Source organism: Hemibagrus wyckioides, linkage group LG14 (assembly GCF_019097595.1).
Source record: "Hemibagrus wyckioides isolate EC202008001 linkage group LG14, SWU_Hwy_1.0, whole genome shotgun sequence".
Classification (NCBI taxonomy): Eukaryota; Metazoa; Chordata; class Actinopteri; order Siluriformes; family Bagridae; genus Hemibagrus; species Hemibagrus wyckioides.
The window spans coordinates 9,634,920-9,655,831 of NC_080723.1; the positions used below are offsets into that span (position 1 = coordinate 9,634,920).

At 36.8% G+C, this 20,912-nt stretch overlaps 1 long non-coding RNA gene across 1 annotated transcript; it reads right to left on the bottom strand.

Annotated features, from left to right (window-relative positions):
- Window positions 1–8,664: 8,664 nt before the first annotated feature.
- Window positions 8,665–17,188, bottom strand: LOC131365232 (uncharacterized). Its single transcript, XR_009206577.1, has 4 exons — window positions 17,102–17,188; window positions 16,892–17,017; window positions 9,728–9,840; window positions 8,665–9,622 (listed from the first exon to the last, which is right to left on the bottom strand). It is a non-coding gene; the product is annotated as an uncharacterized LOC131365232 (long non-coding RNA).
- Between the last annotated feature and the right edge of the window lie 3,724 nt (window positions 17,189–20,912).

Below are 20,912 nucleotides of genomic sequence, written 5' to 3' on the forward strand. Positions count from 1 at the left end.
TAATTCAGTTTATTTGCATAGCACTTTTAACAATGGACATTGTCTCAAAGCAGCTTTAAAGAAGTATAGAAACATAGAAAAAAAAATGATAAAGTTTAAAGTTAAGTTACTATTTATCCCTAATGAGCATGAGATGATATGAGGAAGAAGCCTTGAGAGGATCCAGGCTCAGAAGGCAACCCATCCTCATTTGGGTGGTTCTATCCACAGCAGTCCCCTGGGTCACAGGCTGTCCATGCAGATCTATCCCCAGCAGGAGCGAGCACCACCAAGCAACAAGACTCCAACCAGGTGTAGAGCATGTGCATGGATCAGGCAGTTCCGGAAAGAAGAAGTGGTCACACTGTGAATTCAGAAGACTGGGAGCTAAGGAGTGGGACATATAGCTCAGCAGACAGAGATAGAGAAAAATATTAGGTATGCTTGTGATGATGTGATGTTTAAAGACAATGTAGATTATGTGCAAAGTGCAGGCAGGGACTTCGGCAAGACTAGCTATGACAGCATAACTAAAAGGGATAGCCAGAATGAGACAGACATGAAGGCTTCCCGGGACATAAAGCATCCAACCACTTCACAGTCAGCAAACCTGAGGGATTTGCAAGGGTGGTAAGGTGACAGCACCCAAACATCCCAGTACACCAAACACTCTGTACCCATGAACCTTCCAGATCTGCTCCTTTACCTAAGAAAAACTATACAGTGGAGGCTTGACTAAACAAATATGTCTTCAGCCTAGACTTAAACATTGAGACTATGTCTGAATCCCGAACACTAATTGGAAGGCTGTTCCATAACTGTGTTCCATAACCCTTGCTGTAGCCTTTGCTACTTGAGGTACTACCAAATAGCCTTCACCTTTTAATCGAAGTAGAAGTGGCAGATTATGAAAACCAAAAGCAAAAATTTATTGCTTTATAGGTCAGTAGTAGTATTTTATAATCAATATGAAATTTGACTGGGAGCCAGTGCAGTGTGGATAAGATAGGAGTGATGTGTTCATATTTTCTGGTTCTAGTTAGGACTCTAGCTGCTGTGTTCTGGACTAACTGGAGCTTGTTTATGCTCCTACTGGAACATCCAGACAGTACATCCAGTACATCCAGGCATTACAATAATCCAACCCAGAGGTAACAAAAGCATGAACTAGTTTTTCTGCATCATGAAGTGACATCATATTTCTTATCTTAATTCTTATCATATTTATTATCTACATGAGCTTCAAACGAAAGACCAGAGTCAATAATCACACCAAGATCTTTCACTGCTGGACATGATGAAACAGAAAGACCATCCAGAATTACTCTATTATCAGAAAGCTTATTTCTAGCTGCATGTGGTCCTGGTATGAGCACTTCTGTTTTGACAGTTTTGTCAGAGTTAAGCAGGACGAAGTTAGTGAGCATCCATGGTCTAATGTCCTTTACACATTCTTCAATCTTAATAAGCTGGTGTCTCTCATCTGACTTAGCTGAAACATATAGCTGTGTGTCATCAGCATAACAGTGGAAGCTAATACCATGTTTACGAATAATTGCACCAAGTGGTTGCATATATAAGGAGAAAAGCAGTAGGCCTAAAGCAGAACCTTGTTGAACACCAAACATAACCTTGGTATGCATAGAGAAGTCACCATTTAGATCTAAGAACTGATAACGATTAGTCAAATAAGACCTGAGCCAGGTGAGGGCTGTTCCCTTAACACCACCAACATTTTCTAGTCTATCAAGTAGAGTTAAGAGACACAACCCTGATCAGAAGCCAGTAACAGGTCATTTACCACTTTAACCAGTGATGTCTCTGTGCTATGATGAGGGCTAAATCCTGACTAATACATTTCATGAATGTTATTCCTATGTAGGTATGAACATAACTGCTGTGCTAAACCTTTTCTAGGATCTTAGAGATAAAAGTGAGGTTTGATATTGGCCTCTAGTTGGACAGCTGACAAGGGTCAAGGTCAGGTATTTTAATAAGGGGTTTGATAACCATTAGTTTAAAAGATTTAGGCATATAGCCAGTGCTAAGGGAAGAATTTATCATTTTAGAAGGAGTTCGGTAGCTACTGGTAATATATGTTAAAAGAAAGACCTGGGTAAGGGATCTAGTATACAGATTGAAAGTTTAGAAGAAGAAATTAGCAAAATTAAACCAGGCTCTTAGTTATAGTTATAGTTATATTATCTACAGGATTATATATCAAATTGCTTGGTTTTAAATTAATAGTCTGAATTTTCTGCCAGATATTATAATTTTTTTTACTGAAATAATTCATGAAGTCATTGCTGATGCATATAGATGGGGTGTGCTTTTCTACAGTGTTTTTTTTACTCCTAGTTAGTTTTTGCTACAGTACTAAATAAAAATTTTGGATTGAATTTAGCAGTACTAAGAGATTTTTTGTAGCTCAGAAGGCTTTCCTTCCACGCTAATTGAAATATTGCCAATTTAGTTTGACGCCATTAACGTTCTAATTTCGTAGTTGATTGTTTTAAGGTTTTAAGGTCAGAGGTGATTGATGTGCTGATGTCAGCAGAGGGGAGATCGTCACCAGAAGGTCTTTCAGTTCTGATTTGTCAAGGTTGAGTTTCAGATAATGGATCTTTGTCCTGGAACTTGGAAGAGATACAAGAAAGATGTTCTACAAGAAAGAAATTTTTGGAGAAAGGCAGATGGAGGAAAAAGAAATATATAAAGTTGAGTGTGTCATCACCATAGTAGATAAGATTAAGAGATTAACAAGAACTGATGCCAGATGTACTCTAGCAGGCGGACTGTGAGATGATTAAACTGAACTTTGGCGTTCTATATTGTCAAAACTGAAGGTAACAGGTTAGCTTGAATAGCCACCAGCTGGGAGTTGAGTAACTGTTAATTGTTAATAAAAACAACTCTGCCAGCATTTGCCCTGGTATGGAAAATCACCAGAAACAATCTGGAGAAAACTGAGGCCTAAATTGCTCCTTCTTCTTAAGAAAAATAGATCTAAAGAAATACAAAGTTTTCATTCCAAAAACATGTGTATTGATGATGTGATTCTGATATGTAATAAGTCAGAGTAGGTCTAGGGCTGAGAACTGAAATAATTTGGGCTAAATCTTTTAAAATTTGCAACCTAACAATGCTAATGTCAATGTTTACAATTAGATTTTGGTTGGAATGTTTTCCTGTTCAGCTACAAGGGCATTAGTGAGATCAGGCACTGATGTTAAGTGAGGAGGTCTGGGGTTCAGTCAGTGTTCCTGTTCATCCCAAAGGAGCCTTGAGGTCAGGGGTCTGTGCAGGACACTCGATTTCCTCCACTCCAACCTTAATCTCCACACCACTCTTCACGGAGGTCTGTGCTTTGATACAACTGTGTGATTCAAACTTCTTGGCAACAATTTAGAGAAGAACCATATATGGGTCTGATGGTCAGTAAGGTGTCCACATAAATTTGGCCATATAGTGTATTTTCTCCCAGCCATGTGCATAGATACAGTAATAAACAGTGTTGCAAACCCCTATTGCATTATATCTGAAAAACTCAGAGGCTTTTTAACACCAACAATAAGCCCCAGGACTCCTTTAACCTTCCAAGGAAAATTAAAGGCAACCATAATTTCTTCTAAAATGAATAGTTTATTCTACATCATCAAGCATCTTAATGAGCATGGCAGAGAGCTAACTGCTTAGCTCTGAAGGATGTGACCCATAGGACACATTATTTTCCAATTGCATTGCATAATATCAGAGAGAAGAGTGGCATTGCTCAGTGCAAGTGGTAGAACCCAGTAAAATCATGCTCATGCTGAAATAATTGCTCAATTAAGTTTGATTTCCCAACTGAAAGAAAGGTGTCTGTCAAAATCCCCAAGATGTATTCATAAAAAGGCCATAAAAAGGTTACGATACTGAAACTAACACAGTAAGTATTTAATAAAAACTGTGATTCTGACTTCTGATGATTTTCTTCCTGAGTGCAGCTTATAGTACATTAAAGGCAGCATGCATTCATGAGAAAAAGAAAGTACACCTTTAGCTTTGGCACACCAAATCGACATCTGAATGGCTAAAAGACCAGAGACAAAGTTTAGACCTCAACCCCATTGTGGTGGAGTCATAACATCGAAGAACTGAAGCAGAATCTATTCTGAAAGATTAATCTTGAATAAACTGAATATTTTCTAGAGATTCAGACAGTTTGAATCTCTAGTTTGAATCTCTGCAGTTTGTTGCAATTTTTTGCAATTTGTTGGTGTCACCAAAGGTTATTTGTTTCTTTATAGAAGTTGGCAAGTGCATGTACTTCATTGTTCATTCTGTGCTTTCTCTGCTTTATTGTGCTTTAACTGCATTATTCTGGTCAAGGTTGCTATGAATCCAGAGCCAATCCAAAATATGCTGGGTTCTAGGCAGGAGAAGATATACCAGATGGTACACCAGTTTACGTATTCACCTTAGGACAATTTAACATAGCCTGTCCACCTTCCTGTATTTGGACAGTAGGAAGAAACCAAAGAACCTGCCAGAAACTCACATGGACATGCTGAGGACCTGCAAAACTCCACACAGACAGTTGCTCTAGCTCAGGATCAAATCATGGAGCTGTAACTCTCTAGCACTATCCCTACGTCTCTGTTTCTTCCCTTCCATATGCAAACTTGTCTTGTTTTAATTATTTCTTTTCAAGCATTATTTCCATATGTTGACAGACTCGTTTTGGCATATTTTGTTCTAAGTCAAATTGATTTTTTTCTTCTGTAATTGAATTATTGTCAAGAAGAATCCAAAACCCTGCTAATGCCAACATATAGTGAAACCTGATCAGACAGCACACATGTACAGTAACCTTGTGTGTTTTCTGGTTTTGTATTCGTTTGGATGTGGATGGCTTGACATTTCAGAACAGGTCACCACCCAAACAATCGCGACTGTATTCTAATGCGAAGGTTTTGTTGCTACGTTGCTATGTAGATTGTTAATAAGGCTCTAAAATAAGACACACTGTAGTTGTGTTGTAGTGGGAAAGTGTAATGGGGAATTCCAGAGCTGATCACTGCCTCAACTTGGGCTGGGTTTTTCCTGCTACATCCCACAATTTAGATTGTAAACACATGGCAGAAGATCGTTTGGCTCTTTGTCTGTCCAAACATTCGATGCTGTGAGGGCAAAATCACTGCTTATTGGAATGATAGAGTTACTTACCCAGCCTCTCCCTTGATGAGTTATTCCACAGTCATTTCAAGGTCAAAATAAACATGTTTATACATTATAGTGATTTTTATCTATTTAATAGATTTCTCTTTCCATTGTGATTGTATTCCAGTGTATAAAATATTCTAAATTAGGTTAGATATGGCTAAATCTGTGTGTGTGTGTGTGTGTGTGTGTGTACATCATACATTCTGTCTGCAAATGCTTTATTAATGATGTCTGATTATTGGCATGAGCACATGTTATCTCTCACAGTGAGGTGCTCACTAGTAAACACAGAGTTTAGATGTTGAATCTCAACTCATGGATGAGTTTTTGTACATTTCCTCTTTCCTTACCCCACCAGTGATGATCTTCTAATAGAGGCGTTTAAAACAGCCACCAGTTTTTTTTTCTTATCTCCACTGTTGAATCAATGAAGTGAATCTCAATCAATATCTTGAATCTAATCAGATCTATCTGGTATTTCCTATTAAAATGACTAAAAACTTGATTGAGACATTTTTTATGAATCTCTAGAATGAAGCAAAGTTGAATAAATCAAATATGTTTTTCCAGCTTGATATCTAGAAATAGGTTTAACCCCCTTTTTACCTGTAAACTGGTGTTCCAATCTACTGGCAGAATGGAAATGGACGTATGGGATGTTATCAATCAGGATAAAAAACTGAATGATGTTCAGACTGTGAGTCTGATATAAAATGAGTCAGGACTCTGTTGGCTTTCAGTGTGTTTTAGATGTTTTTCCCTCTGTTGGATAACCTTACAAAGAATTTTAGTGGTTGAAGATCAAATATTTGCTGCTTTCTAGATGAACAAGCACTTGGGGCATCTCAGAAAACAGAAATGGGTTTGATATCACAGTTTACATTTCTGTAAAAAAAGAATATAATAACCGTTTTGTTTTGTTTTTGTTTTGTTTTTTAAACTTTTATATGAATATATTGCCCCTAGTAGGCTAGGGAAAAACAGAAATACTTATGAAACCGAACATATTCTTGTAATCCTGAGTGTCTACCTTTATATGAACTTCATATTAACCACAACTGGGGAGTGGAACATGAAAAAGACATTTACTGCTGAACATGGACACAACCAAACAGGAGCGAACACCTGAATTATTTGGCTTCTGGGGAAAGAATCATATATATGGTTAATTATAATCAAATAGCAGGAAGTACTAAAAAATATCTATAGTACATAACAAATATTTAGTTTATAAATCTAATAGGGAATTTACTCATTCATCCTTAATAACTGCTCTATCCTGCTCAGAAAGTAGAAAGAATAAACGCAGGACTCCAGGTAAGATTACACCTTAGATCGATGGCAGTTAAATAAATTCAGCGAAATGAATGTGACATTTTTCATCTTCCTGTAAGATTTTACTGGAAGCTGTTTACAGACAGTGCATTTCCATAGCTATAAACACTCAGTGGTTTATATACACAAACCCACTCCCAAAACCATGACTAAGTTGTGAGTCACACTCGAGACCCGAGTTGGAGAAGGAAATGAGACACATAAATGTAACACCTGTGTAAGTCCAAATGCATTCAGCATGGTGTTTTTGGCTCTGTAGAGAAAAACTCAAGCTTTCACCACCATCAGTGTGAACTTGTTGGATCTTATCTATTCAATACTGATACACAATACACACCTGTGAAATGGGATTTCCATGCAGTTGCTGTTTTTCTTTATGTAAATAGCTTGACTGCCTTCTTATCACTGGATTTAACTTAATTATTTATATGTCATATTTATCCCAACATTTAAACACTACATGACTTTTCTTTTGGTTGCCATTAGATAATAACATAGACTTGAAAAAATTGTTTCTTTTGCTTGATTATTTTCTGATGACATTAACAAAAAGTTTGTTCCATTTTTAAAATATTTTTTTTATTTGTATCATTTTATTTATTTATTTATTTATTTATTTATTTATTTATTTATTTATTTATTTATTTCCTATTATTTTTTATATTATTTATAGTTATTTATGGATGCATCCATGCTCAAAATGTACAGTGACATGGTGGTTTCAAACAGTTGGTATTTATTCCTCTTATGACCTGCGCACAAACATCATGTCCCGGTTTTGCAGTGCATACAAGAATTCAAAATTTTATGTGTAAGGAAAAAAATGTAGAACCCTCTCTGCACAGTGATGATAGATGAGGTCCCTGGACTGCTTTGAAAGTCCACATTTTTTGGCTCATAAATTCTTTGATGTATGATATCATCTGCCTCTGCCAATAGTTATGCTTCTTGTGACATTGGACTGACATTTTCAAGCTTTAGTTTGGAACTGTAAATGTTATTACGTTTCATTTATTACTTACAGAGCTGGCTCAAAGATGGGAATATGATATTTTCAGGTTCTATTTGGCACGTAACTGACCTGGATATCTTCTCATGGCTCATGGTTGATGCGTCGCAATTCATTTAGTTATATTAGTTTGTTATAGCAGTGAAACCTCATTGAAAATTTCAAACTGTGGAGTCCATGGATTCAGATGAAGCATGCACTGATGTTCATACACAAAATTTATAGAAAGTCTATACATTTTTATTATCTTAGATATTATAAGCTTAGACATCATTAAAATGGATTAATACAATTAAGACTTATAGAACTGATGGAACAGGGAAGCTAGTAAGCAGCATGCAGACCTTATATTGTTTTGTGGATTACTTCTAAGTGAATATGAATTGTACAATATGTCATATGCTAGTTATTGTTGGAATATTAACCAGAACTATTAACATGTCCATTATGAACCTTGTAAAAGTACAGAGCAATGAAATTAATAAGACGACTTCAGGTATTTTAACCTCATGTAGACAATTTTCCAAAGCTGAGTTTCTTATTATGGTCACTGAGGGTTCCTAACCAGAAATTTCCGGAGAGTGTGCAGTCTGAGCTTGCTGATCAAACCAAAGTGATGACAGCTTCGAAACTGACATACCCATGAACAAAATATCATCTGATAAATGTATTTGTGTATGTATATATTTGAGATTTGGCCTGGCTATATCCAATATTCCTTCATGAGAATGGATTATAAATGAGTGATGTTTAAAGAATTGCTTTTTCAGCAACAAGAACGGGTATTATGGGTAAATAAGTACCATGAATCTGACTGGTGTGCATGATTTGTGTATAACAGCACGACTCTGACAGTAGATACTCTAATAACAGCTCATACACAGGGTCTTCTTTTTTTTAAATGTGTTGTTTGATAAAGAAAAATCACTTATGTGGTGAAGGTTTTGGTTTAAAGACATTTCTTTCCCACAGAAGGAATCCCCAGTGTCTCAGCACTTTGTAGCAGTTAAAGTACTCAGTAAAGCTTCTCAGGAAGGAAAGAAAAAACGAGAATATTCAACATTTATTTTCTTGGTTTAAAATATTATACATTCTAAAAAAACAATCCAGAATTTTGGACCACACTATAGATTTTTAGAATTAATTATTAATAATAATAATTATTATCTACTAAACAACAACATCACTTTTCTTGCAGTAAGTCACATGACTCTATTTGCTCATGGCTCTCTCTGACCTCTCCAAAAAGTGCTCACGCATCCAACATACCGTATAAACACACATCTGTGCACTTCATAATCCAATCAATCAGGTTCTTGTATTCAGGACATTTAAATAATTAATGCATTCAGATTCTTCTATTCAATGTTATTTGAAAGGGAAAAGGAAATTAGGAAATGAACTGAATAACAATCTATTTATTTGCATGTGAATTATTACATTTCTGTTGTTAATTAAACTGAGTGATGAAATCTGTTGTGTTTGCTTTTAGTGTCAAGATGAAAATGATGAGGAAAATATTTATGACATTAATATTAGAATATGAGTCATTAATATTTAATGGACATTAAAATGAAGTATGAAGGAAAATGGAAATGGACATTAGAAATGAAGTATGAAGGACTCAAAACTCTTTGTTTGTATTCAGATTTAAAAAAGAACATGTTTTAAAAAGTGTGTTAACTGCTCATATTGTACTGTACACCAGCTTCGCTCGTCTGATACTAAAAACAGAACCTGTGAAAAAGTTTGTATTCTTATGCTTCTAACAATTTGTAATTAATAGAATGGCCAAGCTGCCATTGTCATGCCCCTGAGCAAGACCCCAGTGGCCCATGCTCCAGGGGTGCTGCATCATGGCTGACCCTGCACCTTGACCCCAACCCCCAAAGTTGGAATATACGAAGAAAGAATTTCATTGTGCTGCAATGTATATGTGATAATAATATTAAAGGCATAATACTGTCTGCTTTTCTAAATTACTGTGTCAATAGTACTTGGAGACTATCACACCATCTTCGAACTGCTGTTGCGGCGGTCATCTTTGCACTCAGGTCTTCATCAGATTTTGTCAGGAAGGAATTAGTGTTAAATCTGTAATGAACATAGAAATTATGCTGAACTATTAGTTCCTCAGGAGCTGCTGGTTGCACAGTTCCACATGACTATAAACAATTGATTTACATTTACATTATTTACTTTCTGGTGTCACCCAAATGAGGAAGACGTTCCTTTCTGAGTCTGGTTCCTCTCAGTGTTTCTTCCTCATTTCGTCTCAGGGAGATTTTCCTTGCCACCATTGCCTCAGGCTTCTAATTAGGGATAAATGTTACACTTTATAATTTTAATTATAGCTGTTTTGTATCAATGTCTATTGAAAAAAGCACTATACAAGTAAATTGAATTGAATTGAATGAATAGTATATGTTCTCATGGATGTCACTGGATTACACACACACATACTCTATATATACACACTCCCACAGATAGCCTTTGAGACATTGTGGGCACAGTATATATATATATATATATATATATATATATATATATATATATATATATATATATATATAGTTCAAAATATATATACATAGTTCAAAATGTCGCCATTTGATAAGTTCATGCTACAGGCACACATCCAAGAGATTTGTGGAAGTGTGACACAACCTTATCACTGAGCCACTGAATGAAGATGACTGGTTGTTTTTCAGCTGTCTAGAGAGCAAAAGTGACGTTAAACGTGCTTCACAACCACAAGCATCTGACGTCAGAAAGCTTCAGGTCTTTTTTTAGGAGTCTCATGGCCAGTTTTCAGTAGCTGTGATGTTATTTAAGTTGTTGTGCTGCTATTTTCGAGGCTCAGAATTCCAGGCCAAGTTGACTCACCGTGCCAGCGGTTGTGGTGGAGTTCCTCCATACTGGTTGAGGCAACAGATTGCCTTTATCTTATGATTCGTCATCCACCACGACCGTTGAAACTGGCCTGGAGACATACGTCAGTGCTAAAGGTTGGTTCTGTCAACTCGATTCTCTTGTCAACATTCCACAGCTAGGTTTCTATTCAGAGAGATGTATTCTAAAAGGAGCACTGAGCAAACCAAACCTTTCCAAATTTACTTCTGATTTTATGAGGAGCGTAACCATGAGTGAGTGAGTCCCTGCACACTGTGTTTATAAAGCAATACTGGCAGACCAAACCATAAGTCTTATTTCCTGACATGGAGGCATGTTATGACCTCTGTCATTTTGGTCTGCGGTGGAGAACCTTGTGGCCAGTCCCAGTCCTCTCTCTCTCACTCTCTGTAATTCATCATTTATAGCGGGTGGCAGATCGGAAGCGAAGCTTCAGCCTTTCTGTTCAGTGCTTGCTCCTGATTCAGAGACAAAAAACGTCCTGCTATGGAGAGAAACTGTGTTTAGGACATTGCAAATGTTCTAGCAAAGTGTTGTGATGTGTTTCTTGTTTTGTTTTTTCAAGTTTAGCTTGTAGTCACCGCTGGTTTACAGGATATAGAACCTATGAAAGAGCATATGAGTGAAAATAAGAGTGAAGGTGAATTTGCAATTGAATTGTTGAATTAATACTGTCTGAGTAATTAAAATAGAGAGTAATAAATAAAATAAAATAAAATAAAATACACCAAGCAGCCATAACATTAAAAAGCACTCACAAAATCATAATTCAAATTCAAATTCTATTTGTTACATACCCAATCATACACATAATGACATGTAGTGAAAAAGATGGAGCCAATGAATGCTAACATAAAAGAATAAATATAAGATACAAATTAGAAATAACAAAATAAAATAAAATATAGGGCACAAGGTAAAATATGGTGGAAAATTGCATTAGGAATATATATATATATATATATTATATATATATATATATATATATATATTATATATATATATATATATATATATATATATATATATATAATCTAAATACAGTGTCTATAGTGCTATAGTGATTAGATCTGTATATGGTACAGTGATGTGGTATGAATGGAATGATGAATATGATATAGAATGTTATATATTTTATGTTATGCATTGTGCAAAAGGTACAGGTAGAGGTGGTGGTTGATATTCATAAGTCCAGAAAAACTCCAGGCTCTAGGTATTCTGACAGGTGAAGTGCATATCTTGTTACATTGGCTCCTGTCAAGAGGTGTAATATGTTAGGCAGCAGTGGTGGGCAAAGTAAATGTAATTCATTACTATACTTAAGTATATTTTTCCTGTATCTATATTTTACTAAAGTATACAAATTTTTTGAGAGTTTTTACTTTCACTCCACTACAGTTTGAAGTAACAGATCACATTTTCTACTTCGCTACATTATCCCACATCTCTTGTTACTTGTATTTAAAAATGAAGAGAAAGAAAAGAAAGCTGTTGTCCAATTACAGCACAGAAAACCAAGCTTCAGCTCGCACATTATTTTTGAACCAATGTATCTTTTTGGTTTTATTAAATGTCAAGTCAAGAGTCAAGAAGCTTTATTGTCATTTCAGCCACATATAGCTGACACAGTACATAGTGAACTGAAACAACGTTTCTCCAGGACCCTGGTGCCACATAGACAACATACATCATATAACATATAAATGTAGTGGCTGCAGTGTTACAGCCTGAAATACTGTAGCCTATGATGGAAGAAAACCTGTGGCCTTATCTGCAGGATTTTTTTCAAGATGTAGATCAGAAGAAAGACTCTTTGATATTCAGATTCCTGTTCTGCCTCAGTAACATACGATTTCTGCTTACAAGAATTCAACATCATATTTGCAAAAATGTAGAGGTGAGCACGTCCTGTGATAATCATAATGGTGATTTCTCACAGCTAGCTCACAGCATTGAAGGATTTTCCTGTGTGGGTGAATAAATCTGTTATTATCTTAATTATCTTAATGTCATGCATTGCTAGTTACGCTTTAGTTAGCTAAGTAAGCTAAGATAATCAGTAACTCTTGAGCAGCAGTCAATAACAACATTAACTGATGTTATACAGCAACCCATTAACCCAAAAGCTTAAATTTATTGTTGATATTTGACCAGCCACCAAGTAAAATGTCTTTTTCATAGTTTTTTATGTAAAGCAAGATAAGATTGCTGCACAAATACTGAAATTGCCCATTACACACCAAAGCATTAGTTAGTAAATACTGAAATATTGACTGTGCTGAATTTGACCTTTTTTTCCTCTGAATCTGTATAGAATTAAGTTTCTGTTAAAGTGAATCTGCTTAGATCCTGTTTAAAACTGATTCCCCAGGATGCAGGAGTGTCCAGCACACATTGGTTATTCTGTATGAGTTACCAAGTCAGACTGTCAGACTGCTGTAGTACTTCATATTTTCTACTGCCGTGATGTATATGTTTTAATTTTTAAGCACTTTATGTACGAAACAAGTTACAAGCTACACCCCCTGTCTTTATGTAAGGGCCCTTTTTCTTGTGTAGTGTCCATGCACAAACAAATGTGTCACACACATAAACAAATGTGTCATTTCAACAGGTACATGGTAAAGTGTTTTATCTGGTTTTAATTTGTTACTATATTAGGAATAATATAAATCTTTGCAGGAAAACCTAGTTGATCTCAAGTCCTGCTCTTTTACAGCCCCCATGTTCCCCTTGTGCTCCTTGATTTTGAATAATGTTAACTGACATCTGTATCATGATCATTTCTCAGACCTTGTATTAACAGGCATGATTGAGTAGAGTGACAGATTCTTCTAACATGAAATAAATAGTTAATAGCTAATAAAAGACAACATTAGAGATAGGATAAATGTAGTAAATTTTTAACAAACTAAGGACTCCTACTTTTATCGGAGTAACCAGCGACAGAGTCCTGGGTGATCATTAATGCTTTTGGGCAATGAAGGCTACCCTTTCTGGTCCAGTGCCACAAAAGAGCTACTGTAGCACAGCATAATAGATGAAAACAGTTAGGCAAGAAATATCTGGGACTTCTAATGAAAGCATGGTTACCTAAAGACCTACAGATGACAAGGCAAAGCTATAACCAAACCAGGAAGTAATTAAGGAAGTGACAGAAGAAAAGATAGACAAGCTGTCATTATTCATGATCAGAGTCTGCTTATGCACATGCTTGAATTTATTTTCTGTGAAGCCCACACAGATTAGTTCAGGCCTCAGAGGTTGCCAGATGTTTTGGGGTCAAAACCCCTACCTTTAGACTTGCTTTTAAAGTCAGAACATACAAAATTCAGGTTGAAGATTTGAATTGAAAATTACAATGAAATAACTACATTAATCATTCTACTTTTTGTATGTTGAGCTAAAAGTGCAGCAGAAAAAGGAAGCTAAATTCAATATCTGATAACGAGTGACACAGAAAGAGACTGGATAGGAGATTTGAAATATTGGGGGTTACAGTGGCTTGGTGGTTTGCTTCCTGCCTCCACCATGTGTGTGAAGTTCATGCACACACTTGCAGTTCCTCAGGGGCTTTCTAAAGGCACTCTGGTTTCCTCCCAGAGACCAAGGACATGCATAGTAGACTGATTGGCGATGGATGGAAAATAAATGCTGATTCAGTGTACTCTTGTAAAATGGCCACAGTTTAATTGCTAAACTCACAGATAAGCTTTTGCACAGGTACGCATTTGTCATTTATAATTTCATCCACCTAACATTTGGTCTTAAAGTTCCTTCAAGTTGGAGTCTGGAGCTGATACTATTAATTAAATAATACTCTTAGATTTATGTATTTATTAGAAGTATATCTGGGGTTATCTAAGCAAAGTACTATGCAAAATTCTCCTAAAGTGGACAGTGAAGAAAAGCTGCTCATTAAGCTGCTTCAGACTCAGAAGGGAATATTCTGACTTTTCACAATATTTTTGAAAACGCTCTTCTTTTCCCTGTTAACATATATTTGGACTCAATTGAAATGATAAATGTACCTTTACACTGCAAAAATGTGCAGTTGTGTGTGTGTGTGTGTGTGTGTGTGTGTATGTGTCTGCACCTCAGATGGAACTACACTGTCAGGCATCGAGGTTGAAGCCATGAACAGATTTCTTAATACATTTATCTTAATAGATTTGTCACTCAACTATAATCATTCCCCCTCTCAAAATAAAATAAAATAAAATAAAATAAAATAAAATAAAATAAAATAAAATAAAATAAAATAAAATAAAATAAAATAAAATAAAATAAAATAAAAATAGGCAATTAAACTACCTCTAACACCTCTACACTACTACTCGATTAAAAATAATTATTGTAGTATTTGGATTGTCCTCTGCTTCATATATTCCTGTGTTTTGGGTGTTTCCTGAACATACTCTTGTTTCCTCCCCAGTCCAAAGAGATCCATTGACATCTCTAAATTTTCTCTAGTCTTGGTGATGAGTTGGAACCTGAGTTCATCAGTGTATCCCTCGCTTTGTGCCCCATGTCCCCCTGGATAAAAAAGTGATCTGTATAACATAAAACAAAACTCATCCACCACTGGGGTTTCTAGGAGTTTTACTAAGATATATTTGTCTAAATATTTGTCTGAATTTGAAGGCCCCTTGTTAGCAACACTCACAATAATGGTGCTGTGTTTTCAAACCAGTCCAGTGTTGTGTCTATAATTAAATTCTCACCGCATACTGTAGTACTGTAATTTGTATATTGGCTCAAAGCACAGGAATTGTATTGTATCTAACCAAAGTTAGGCGTCATATTCCCTAATTACAACAGGAAATGATTCTCGTAAAAAAAGCCAAGCAAGGCTGCTAGCATACACACATTATTCAGACTTGTGAATGCATTCCAAGACATATCTGGATTAAAGCATGAACCACATGAAAGCTAGCATCTTTCTCACACTATCATAATTAAAGTACAGCCTTAGGCTCTGTTTTGTGTAATGTCTCTCTCTCTCTCTCTCTCTCTCTCTCTCTCTCTCACACACACACACACACTAAATATTTACAAGAGGAAATTGCTGCTCAGTGTATAAAACCTGAAGCTGTGTAAAGTCTAAAGCCAAGACAACTGATCAGAGGCAGTTAGTTAGATGCCAGAGAACGGATCAGAGATGCTCCTGGACCTAAAAGTGATTTGTATTTACATTGATTCACATCCACCGTGTGTGTGTGTGTAGGGAAGGAGGGAACAGAGAAACAACACGTAATGAAGCCAAAAGTGTGAAGTCATAGATCCACATCGGCATGAATGACAAAGAACTGACTGTGTTTGTAATAAAAATGGAGCCTAATTTCAAGTGAACAATACAAAAAGATATCTTAGTAAGAAAAAATTCTCAATTATAGGCAAATCTCTTCATTAGATCATTAAAACAAATATAAGATCATTAAGCTTATTTATTTATTTATTTGTTTGTTTGTTTGTTTGTTTGTTTGTTTGTTTGTTTATTTACTCAAGCTTTGTCTTATTCTATCAGCAAGTTTTTTTTTTTTCCTACAAAGAAGCCCAAGCATCTAGCCATAGCAAAATCTTCCTTGAGTTTTAAGCTTGAAATGATTAAATATGTCTAGAAACAGGATTTGGGTTTGTATAATAATGTCACAATAAGAAATATTAAACAACTTTTCCTTTCCAGATTTTTTTTGTGTGCCTGAAGGAGCTCCAGTTGAAGTTTTCATACTTGTACTAATGAGAATAACAAGTCTTGCTGGATTTTACCTTGGGACAGAATCTGAGTAGATATGTTTCTTACATAATATCACCACCTCGTCATGTCATTATCCTCTTAAATTAATTAATGAACCGTATTTCAACCCATCTCGTGCAATCCAAAATATGCACCAAAAAAAAAAAAAAAATGAGCTCAGATTTACCACACACCAAAAGCCTGAAACATCTTTCTTCCCAACTCTGCTATTAAACACACACCCCAAGGAGCTTAGCACATTTAATACTGAGCTCTAGCACTCGGAATGATATGTGGCAAATGGCTGGTAAAGGTTTAGAGCCTGCGAAAGTCTGCCAGTTTTCCTCTGGCTCTATAAGGGGTCTCCCCCCCAGCCGAGTCGAGCCGAGAGCGAGACGTGATTGGACGAGGAGGGACGTTTTTCACTCCACACACTCCACACCCCACACATCATGTCCTGCTGAGCTAGGTTTGAAAATATGGAACATATTAAAGCCCTGCAATCTTACGGCTGCCCACCTTGCATACAATTTGTCTCCCTTCCATGGCGTGTGAAGCTACTGGGAAAAGGTTTCTCACTGAAAGTAACCTTGCTGTCTAGAGAATACTTTGCTAGAAAACAGTTACTTACATAATACATAGATAATCTATTAAAAAGGTTAAGAAGCTATCACACAAATATTCAATGCTGATGTGTCTAAACTGGAAAGTACCTCTGTATACTTCTGTGATCACGTCTAAACTGTGATTTTCCTCTTGGCTTTCATCTGTGTGGTCTCCAGGAATTATTTTTGATTGTCGTTTGAAGAGAGTGCTGCCTCCAAGTTCTGTCAAAACAACTAACCCATAACATATAAATAATTACTTCAAACATGATCTAAAAAAAAAAAAAAACATGACAAAAAAATAAGAAAAGGACCTACAGTATAGATCATCACGCTCTTTCACTTTTGCCAAAAGTCCAGCACAGATCGAATTCCCAGAAGTTGGATGGCTCATTCTTGTTGGAGTTTTGACTGAACTTATCCCAAAGAGAAGGCAGGAAGGACATCTGCAAGCTGGTCCTGGTACACTGCCCTCCCATGGATAAAGCTTGCAATTGCACTTGGCACATTTTTACCTGCACATAGTGCTCACCCTTGGCCTTTCACCCAACTTTTTTTTTTCACTTATTTCACTGTAATTGATCGATCAAGCAGGAGGAATTAGAGCATGACATAAAGACATCCAGATACGAGTCATTTAATATTTATCAGAATAGTTAAACAATGTTATAATGGTGACTTTAACTGTGGAACCTATTCCTGTTGGTGCACAAAAAAATTGGAAAAGCATAACCTGGTCTTTTCTTGTCTTCAGTTGTTCAGTTTTGTTGTTCTGTTCAGTTCTTGGCTGATTGGAGTAAAACCTGATGTGTTCCGCTGTTTTGACAAGTTGTGGATTGGTTGCTGTAGTAGGGGATGTGGGTGATAGCTCAGTGGTGAAAGTGTTGAACTACTGCTCAGAATGTTGTGAGTTCAAACCCCCAGGTCCACAAAGCTGCCCCTGTTGGGCCCATGAGCAAGGTTCAAACTGCTCAGTTGAGGGTTAAAATGAAAGTTGCTCTGAATAAGGGTGTCTGCTAAATGCCAGAAATGTAAGTTATGCATTCTGAAAAACTCCTCTTCTCACCATGGATCTAAAAAGCTATTCCTTGATTCCTAAAACCTTTTCTGTCTAGATGTATCCCTTTGCATACTTTGCAAATAGTCATACACCACAGAGAAAAAAAAAATTGATGACAGCAACAGGGAATTGTTGCTAGCAGTAAAACTCGCACTGGAGGAGTGTCAACATTCGCTTGAGGGATCTGAATACAGACTTCTACAGTGACCACAAGCAACTTGAATACCTTAAAACAGCTAAACAAATCACCCCAAGCTAAGCATAATGGGCTGTCTTCATAACCAGACACATCTGTACCCACCACAAATAACCACAGTTTTTTTTTTTCCCCACTAACAATCTTCTGTCCTTCCCAGTACTGCCCAAACAGCTGTAGACTTTATCACAGATCTGCCCACGTCTCCAGGCTAAACAGCCCTCTTGGTCATGAAGGACTGATTTCAAAGTCTCTCTGATTTATCCCCCTTTCCTACCATAGCAGCAGAATGTGTTTCAGCACATTTTCAGATACTTCTGTGGATCCATATAGGTGAGATGACAGGTCAACTGAGAAACAGGTCACTTTCTGCTGTTTTTAATGTTTGGACCCAGAACTATCTCCACCAGTCACATTATCACTTCCTGCACTCCACCATGCTCCCTCAGATCCTCCAGCACTTCTTGACTGATCCCACCATCTCTCAGGGTACAAGGAGTGCCATGCATCAAGACTGTTCTCTGTTCTGGCAGCTGGGAGGTGGAACAAACTTCCCCTAGATTTCTGAACAGCTGAGTCACTGTAAAGACCTACTTCTTCCCGAAATACTTGTTTTTTAAAAAAAAGTCTGTGTGCAGTTCTTGCTGTATTTCCGTGATCTGTGTATTGATAGAGACTTCAAAAGCACTTCTGGGAGTAGCTCTGGAGAAGGACATCTACCATATAAAATAAACGGAAATGTATCCATTAATCCCACCAGCCAGTTATCTTCACTTACATTGGTCACATCTCCAGAATACCCTGTGATCAAGACAACGGCAAGACATTTGGCTCAGACTTGATCTCTGCTGTCACTCTGAACCACTGTGACTAACTATAACCTCATCTCAACACCTTGTGTAGGCTGAGCAGTACAGAATATGGATGGATGGATGGATATTTTATTTATTTATTTATTTATTTATTTAATTTTATTATTATTTTTTTCCTTTGTTTCACATTTCCTTAATAACTGCTTTGTTTCAATTTCTTTTTAAACCAAGCATGTTTGCCAAGTCAAATTCTTTTTAAGTGAATTCTTACTTGACTAAAGAAAATGAATTCTGATTTTAATTCCTTTCAAAAAAAATCTTAGAACTGAATGAAGGAATGAATGTATGAATGATGAAATGCATCGTTATCAAAAGTAAAGGAGGTTAAACTCATAAAACACTAAATAATGTTTGCATGCTTTTTTAAACATGAAGCCTAGTAAAATGATATTAATATTATACTATTTGTCAAAAATGTGTGTTATTTAGAAACACAGACATGCTATCTAAGCCTTTCAGAGCTCACTATTGAGCTACATGTTGCACAGATATAGGAACTGCATCTATATAATGTGATTTAACATGACGCACTACTGATGGTTTTTTTTGTTGTTTTTTTTTACCAAAAATTCCTGTTAAAAATATATTGCTTGCAAATTCATAACAACTCTTCCAACTCAAATTATATGATTAATGATCATGCCATTGCATACAAAGTTAGAAATTGAAGTCGGCCCCGGTAACCTTGGCTCTCTGGATTCCAGACGCACCAGACTGACCTATTCCAAGGTGTTCCTAACATAATAGCTATGCTTTGATGTTACATTTAGTCAGCTCTGTTTGCAGATTTAGAAGAATCCAGTCTATACAGAGGGATGAATCAGTGCAGTCAGCGCTTTTGATCTGGAAGAAGACCATGGGAATGTAGGAAAGTAATAATCAGTCTCCTCTGTAATCCAGCACTGAGTGGCCTCTTCCGTCCTGCCTGTTTCCCATGAAAAGCCGCCAGTGATACATATCCTGAGTGAGGTGTTGAGATTTGTGTCTGTCCTACACCACACACATTCACAACCTCTGAAGTAGTAAGACTAACGTTAATGGACAGCCGAGTGTGTAGGGGTTAGTGCAGGGTTATGTGATCTGTCTGTGCGTGTATATGTGTGTGTGTGTGTGTGTGTGTTCCTGGAAGCCTGGTACAGGAAGTGAGGCTGTTTTAGCCAGCATTCCAAAATCTAAGGTTTGTGCTTTAAAAGCAAAAGCTCCCTTTCATTGTGACTTTAAGGAAAGAAAAAAAATCACCAAACATAGGACACAGTTTTATTACCAGTAATCACTGAAGAGCCCCATTTGTGATGAGGTGGTGGGACACACTTCATCTCTCCAAAAAGCCATCTATCCAACCTGTATCATAGCTGTACATTTTGGCTTGAGGCTGTGCCCAGTGTTAGGACCACACAGCTAAAGCACAATCAGCCCTCTGTTGGAAAGGGTAATTATTTGGAAACTGACTGGCAACACACCTTAGCTTCTCCTTACAGCTCCATTAAATCTGACGTGGCCGTGACGACCCCAGGAACAACAGTCACCCGGTGAAGGGGAGTGTGTAGCATGACACACAACACTAACAGCAGACATTTCCTGTTCTCCATTTGTAAAACATCACTGGCCGAGATTAGACTGTATATAAGAGGGAAGTGTGCACAAGGCACCGCATGCATGGCATCAGTGGCTCACTTAATTGCTAATTCATTACGTACAAAAAAGCCTGAAGGAAATTGAGATGTATTTCAGCAGCGGGGCCGAATGTGTGTTTTGGATGTTGCTGATATTTTCTAAACATTTTGGGTGCGTGCCGCTTACAGGAGAGGCGAACAGCGGGCTTTTGTGGTGTGGCCTGAAGCTAAGTGTGTTTGGCCTTGTGGTTTTCAAGCCGCTTCGGGTTGAGACTGCATACACTGACCAGCGTGTCTGTCTAACAATGCAGTCAGAAGCCACTCTTTATAGTATATAATTATGAGAAATATCTGCTAAAATGATTTCATGAATTATTAATAGTCTAAG